Source organism: Nerophis lumbriciformis, linkage group LG03 (assembly GCF_033978685.3).
Source record: "Nerophis lumbriciformis linkage group LG03, RoL_Nlum_v2.1, whole genome shotgun sequence".
Classification (NCBI taxonomy): domain Eukaryota; kingdom Metazoa; phylum Chordata; class Actinopteri; order Syngnathiformes; family Syngnathidae; genus Nerophis; species Nerophis lumbriciformis.
Window position 1 is genome coordinate 57,651,597 of NC_084550.2, and position 5,904 is coordinate 57,657,500.

A 5,904-nucleotide genomic window follows, 5' to 3' on the forward strand; every position below is an offset into this window, starting at 1 on the left:
ACAACATAAACACAACAGAACAAATACCCAGAACCCCTTGCAGCACTAACTCTTCCGGGACGCTACAATATACACCCCCCGCTATCCTCCCCACCTCAACCCCGCCCCCGCCAACCCCGCTCACCTCAACCTCCTCATGCTCTCTCAGGGAGAGCATGTCCCAAATTCCAAGCAGCTGTTTTGAGGCATGTTAAAAAAAAGAATGCACTTTGTGACTTCAATAATAAATATGGCAGTGCCATGTTGGCATTTTTTTTCCATAACTTGAGTTGACTTATTTTGGAAAACCTTGTTACATTGTTTAATGCATCCAGCGGGGCATCACAACAAAATTAGGCATAATAATGTGTTAATTCCACGACTGTATATATCGGTATCGGTTGATATCGGAATTGGTAATTAAGAGTTGGACAATATCGGATAACAGCAAAAAAGCCATTATCAGACTTCTCGAATTGAGAATATAGAACATTACACACGGCGCTCAAAAATCTGTCAAAATGTTTTTAATACAACTTTAGTAAGCTATGAAGCCCCACCGCTTGATGGATTGTCGGCGCGTTAAAAATACGGGTATTATTATGGTGTGTGTATAAAGACCGCAAAATGGCACCCAATAGCAGACATATTATCTGGCACTTTGTTTCAGAATATTATGCAAAACCAACTTTTCTTACCTTCTGGTACCTGCTGATGTGTATTTGGGATCTGCATAAGTCCTGAAAATGTAGTCATAACTTTCTTCTTTTTCTCTACCTTCTTATGTAGCATTCATCTTCCGCTGTTGCCAATTCTAATATAAAGTAGTGTAAAGTTCTTACTTTTATCTGTCAGTAGACTAGCTATCAAAGCGCTAAAACTGTAGTGGGTTTACATTATTCACCCACGGAACTTTAGTTATTAGAGAGGTTTTTCACGGGACACATTTACGGCGTTGATGTTGCATTATTGAGCCACGGCTGAGAAGATGCTGCTCCGTTGTTGATTGAAGTAACGTCTGAATGTCATTAAAACAGTTAGCTCCATCTTTTGACACTTCTTCCACTCCCATCCTTGCACGCTACACCGCTACAACAAAGATGACGGGGAGAAGACGCTGTCGAAGGTGAGCCACGTAAATAACACCGCCCACAAAATGGTGCATCCTGAAGAGACGCTCGGAAAGAGGCTTAAAGATTATCTATAAAAACATAATCTATGCAACATTTTGACCAAAGAACCACCATCACATGTTATGTGGACCACAAGATAGTGTTTTCAATTTAGAAAAAAATCCTAATATGACCCTGTGGAGGGGGGTGTGGCCTGCGGACCTGCAGCAAAGCGGGGTGCGCCAGGACCGGCTTCAAGATCAGTGACAGCTGCGTAGATGGTCCACCTGGGCCTGGTTATCTAATCACCTGCCGCTCCGTTAAAATGCAGCAGCCGGGAGGAGAGAGCTGTTGGAGCTGGTGCAAGAGCGAGAGCAAGCCTGAGACGGACAAAAACAATTGCTGGAAAGCAAGAAACAGGCTTTATTGAAAAATTTGCAAATCGTGGAAGTTACCCTCCAGGGGGTTCTTCGAACCACCAAGCACTGACATGACAGCCCGGTTCAGGTTCACAATACAGTTTTTATTTTTCAATAAAGCCTGTTTCTTGCTTTCCAACAATTGTTTTAGTCCGTTTCAGGCTCGCTCTCGCTCTTGCTCCAGCTCCAAAAACTCTCTCCTCCCGGCTTCTGCCTTTTAACAGAGCGACAGGTGATTAGACTTAGAATATGCGACACAAATTACACCACACATCTTCATCTTTGTTAAGTTTGTTCATTTTAATGTTTACTTGTACTAAAATAACTGTTAATACTTGCTTAGTTAAACACGCTAAAAAATAACTTCAACAGCCTATAACAGTTGTTTACATGGACATGATTATTATTTTATTAGAAGTTTGTAACATTAGTGTTTTGTTTTACGAAATCATTCTTATTCGATATGCTATCCCCCAGCAGCTTGTTATCCACATTTGCTCCATTTTAGTGCTTGTGGTTTGTTTTTATAAAATGGGTTAGATGGATGTACACAAACACACACACGCTTCTTCCTGTACAGAGAAGCCTTGTGGTTTTGAAAGGTTAAAATAACAGCATGTTTATTATTGTTGTTGTACTTTGTGGAACTGCACTTACTAGGTAGGATATATAATATAATATTCTCCCAAATGGTATAGTAGTTAGACAGCTTAGGGCTTGTGTACATCACATTTTCAGCTCAGTATTTTAACCTGAACTTTAAAAGATCCGGTGTCAAAAGTGGACCTTTTAGGTAGACTTACTTTAGAATATTATTATTATTTTTATATATATAATATATAAAGAAGAAGCATCAAAAGAGTCACTTTAAACTTTGTATAACAGGCTGTAGTCCTACTGAGCTATGCACGTTCATGTCTTCAAGGGGAAATTCAAGAGGTAACTTTCATTATGAAATGTAGCATTGCAGTGATTAAACCATAACAGATAGATTTATTTTGTCAAGTTATGTCATTTTCCATAAAGTTTGGAGAGGGCCCCACCTTTCTAAACAAGTTGTGCTATCATATCACACCATATAGAGCAGATGTGTCAAGTCAAAGTCCCATTTTTATTGCATTAACCTCGAACATGTGACTGATGGACTAATAACTGAAGATCTTCACGGGAATGCATTATTTCATTTCTTTGAAATTTCTTTGAAATGAAATTGAGTAAAGCGTAGAGGGAGGGGGAAATAATCGATTTTTAGATGCATTGCAATTTGGACATGGACGATTCTAAAATCGATTAGTAAATGTCAATAATCGATTCATTTATTGTAAATAATTTTAAAAAAAATGACTACAACAAGCCATCTCATAGAGCAGGCCTGGGCAATTATTTTCACACGGGGGTCCAAATTTAGAGAAAAAAATGTGTCTGGGGGCCGGTATATCTGATTTTTTGGGAACAATAATACAAAACCTCACAATAATGTCTGATTGAATGTTAAAAACATATTTTACACATTATGACAGACCTCTTTAAAAAAAACTGAATGGAATTTTACGGGGTTTTTTTTAACTGAATGAGACACCCAGAATGTATATGAAAATAAAGAATGTGGGATTTACAATATTAACTATGACACAAAGACATGCACCTGGGGATAGGTTGATTGGCAACACTAAATGGTCCCTAGTGTGTGAATGTGAGTGTGAATGTTGTCTGTCTATCTGTGTTGGCCCTGTGATGAGGTGGCGACTTGTCCAGGGTGTACACCGCCTTCCGCCCGATTGTAGCTGAGATAGGCTCCAGCGCCCCCGCGACCCCGAAGGGAATAAGCGGTAGAAAATGGATGGATGGACTATGACCGATAAAACACTGAATTTTGACAACATATGAACGTCACAACCCCTCTCGATCAACATATTTTACACTTAAGCGAAACGCAACAAAACTGCAACAAACACAGCGAAATAGGAACACAAAGGGTAAAAAAACCCCAAAAAAACGACTTACAATCTGATATATCACTAAGCTTTAGAACTTTACTGTAAAAATGTCCTTCCGCGTCTGTCCCTGACACCTGCATTTCAGGCTCTGGAAACACTCTGTGGACACGTTCTCAACCCACACTGCTTGGTGCCTCGTCTGAGCTGCTGTGACTTAGATTACCATAGTAACTAATTAGATTACCATAGTAACTACTATATCATAAAAAAAGCGCAGATTCCAGCCATTGAAATACTTTATATAGTTCAAGACTTACGGTAATTTGTATACATCACTGCACATCATAATGGCAGCTACAGTTTCCACCTTAAAGATCTAAAAAAATTATTTTGGAATGTCCAACGGGCCAGATTGAAAAGCTCAACGGGCCGCACGTGGCCCCAGGGCCTTAATTTTCCCAGGTCTGTCATAGAGAAATCCAACCAGCTCCTTTGTTATATGTTTCAGTTTTGCACACATTTCCATTATTTAATAAATGTTACGAGAATTAATCAAACTGTTTCTTATTACAAATGAAATGTTTTTAAAAGTTGCTTATTATGTGAAACGGAAAAAAATCTAAAGCTGACTCAATATACATGAATTAAAGATGCACCAAGAATCGACTTTTAATCGAAATCGTAGCTCCTGAATTGTGTTGAATTTGTGTGAAACGTTTAAAGTTGTCATATTTCCTGAAATAACATTGACTTTTTTATAAGAAGAGTTTACTTGAAGTTACAGCTGTGTTTTTGGTGTCCAATCTTTCCAATAAAGTGTCTTTTAAAATGACGTGTTGTCCTCACATGAACTGTGTTGTTGCCAAACTCAGAAGGAGAAACTGTTGGACAAGGTCGCCCCCTGGTGGTGACTCTATGTACGTTTTTCTATGCTGCTGCCAACAACAAATGATAACTTTGGGGTTGGAAATTAGTTTCTTTTTATGACGAGCATGTACTGTAAGAAACAAAAAAAAAGTAGGTTTAATTAAAATACTTTTAAAAATCATTGAAAATCTAGTACTCTATTGTAGCAATTTAACCAAGCAAGGCAGTGATCGCACAACAGCGATACACAAATGATTATACACAAGACGCAACGTAAAAATGGTTGCAATTTACTTTCAATATGGAGTTAGTAAAAAAAACTGTCGTCTTACTAAACAAATGTGGATAAAAATGTAAGTTCACCCTTATGCCGAAACCCGGGATCGAACCAGGGACCTTTAGATCTTCAGTCTAACGCTCTCCCAACTGAGCTATTTCGGCATGCGCAGTTTACACACGTTTACGGTAAAAATGGCCGCCGTGCTTCTGTTGACATATTTATTTTACGTCGTAGCTCATAAAGGTTAAGGGGCAAACTACATTCCTGGGTGAATAAAATATGGCGCAAATGAGGACTACGAGCATTATCACGGTGAAATATTGGAGTTATTTTTTAAATTTTTGTTCATTTTTATAAACCTTTATTCATGATATGCAACATGCAAATAAAAATGAACAAAACAAGTACAGAAACAGTACAAAACAGCGCCAGGGGGTTGTAAACTCAATAAAGTAACTAACATAGAATGCAAAATATACCTGTACCGGTATATATATGTAACAAAGTGTAAAGCCATAGGCTCACACAAGTTCCGTAAATAATCCAAATTCGGAGCACAGCATCATAGTTTTCACAGCTTTTTGGTTGTTAGAGGTAGAAAGCGTTTTAAAGTAAAGTTCTAATTATTAAAAAACAGGTCGTGTATTGAGAAACTTACGTTTATGAATATAAAACAGTATAATGAGGTTGCAAAGGTGACATTATTTTTCAAATTTATTTTCATACAGTTTAAATCCAAATAGCACATCTTTAATAATGTTGGAGTTATTTCTGGGTCTGCAGACACGCACTATTTATTGCATGGGTGTCAAACTCTGGCCCGTGTAATTTCACGTGGCCCTTGAGGTAATATCAAATTAACATTAGAGATGGCCCGCCGGTATTATACAGCAGCGTTGCCGCTGTTACACCGCATTCACCGTTAATACTCATACTTGCCATCCTTCCCGATTTTCCCGGGAGACTCACAAATTTCAGTGCCCCTCCTGCAAATCTCCCAGGGCAATCATTCTCCCGTTTTCCACCCGGACAACATTATTGGGGGTGTGCCTTAAAGGCACTGCCTTCAACGTCCTCTATAACCTGTCGTCACGTCCGCTTTCCCTCCATACAAACAGCGTGCCGGCCCAGTCACATAATATACGCGGCCTTTACACACACACAAGTGCATGCAAGCCATACAGGTCACACTGAGGGAGGCCGTATAAACAAGTTTAACACTGTTACAAATATGCGCCACACTGTGAACCCACACCAAACAAGAATGACAAACACATTTCGGGAGAACATCCGCACCATAACACAACATA

The 5,904-nt window shown here is 39.0% G+C and overlaps 1 non-coding gene across 1 annotated transcript; it reads right to left on the minus strand.

The window, feature by feature from the left end:
- Positions 1-4,682: 4,682 nt before the first annotated feature.
- On the minus strand, positions 4,683-4,755 carry trnaf-gaa (transfer RNA phenylalanine (anticodon GAA)). Its single transcript has one exon. It is a non-coding gene; the product is annotated as a tRNA-Phe (tRNA).
- Between the last annotated feature and the right edge of the window lie 1,149 nt (positions 4,756-5,904).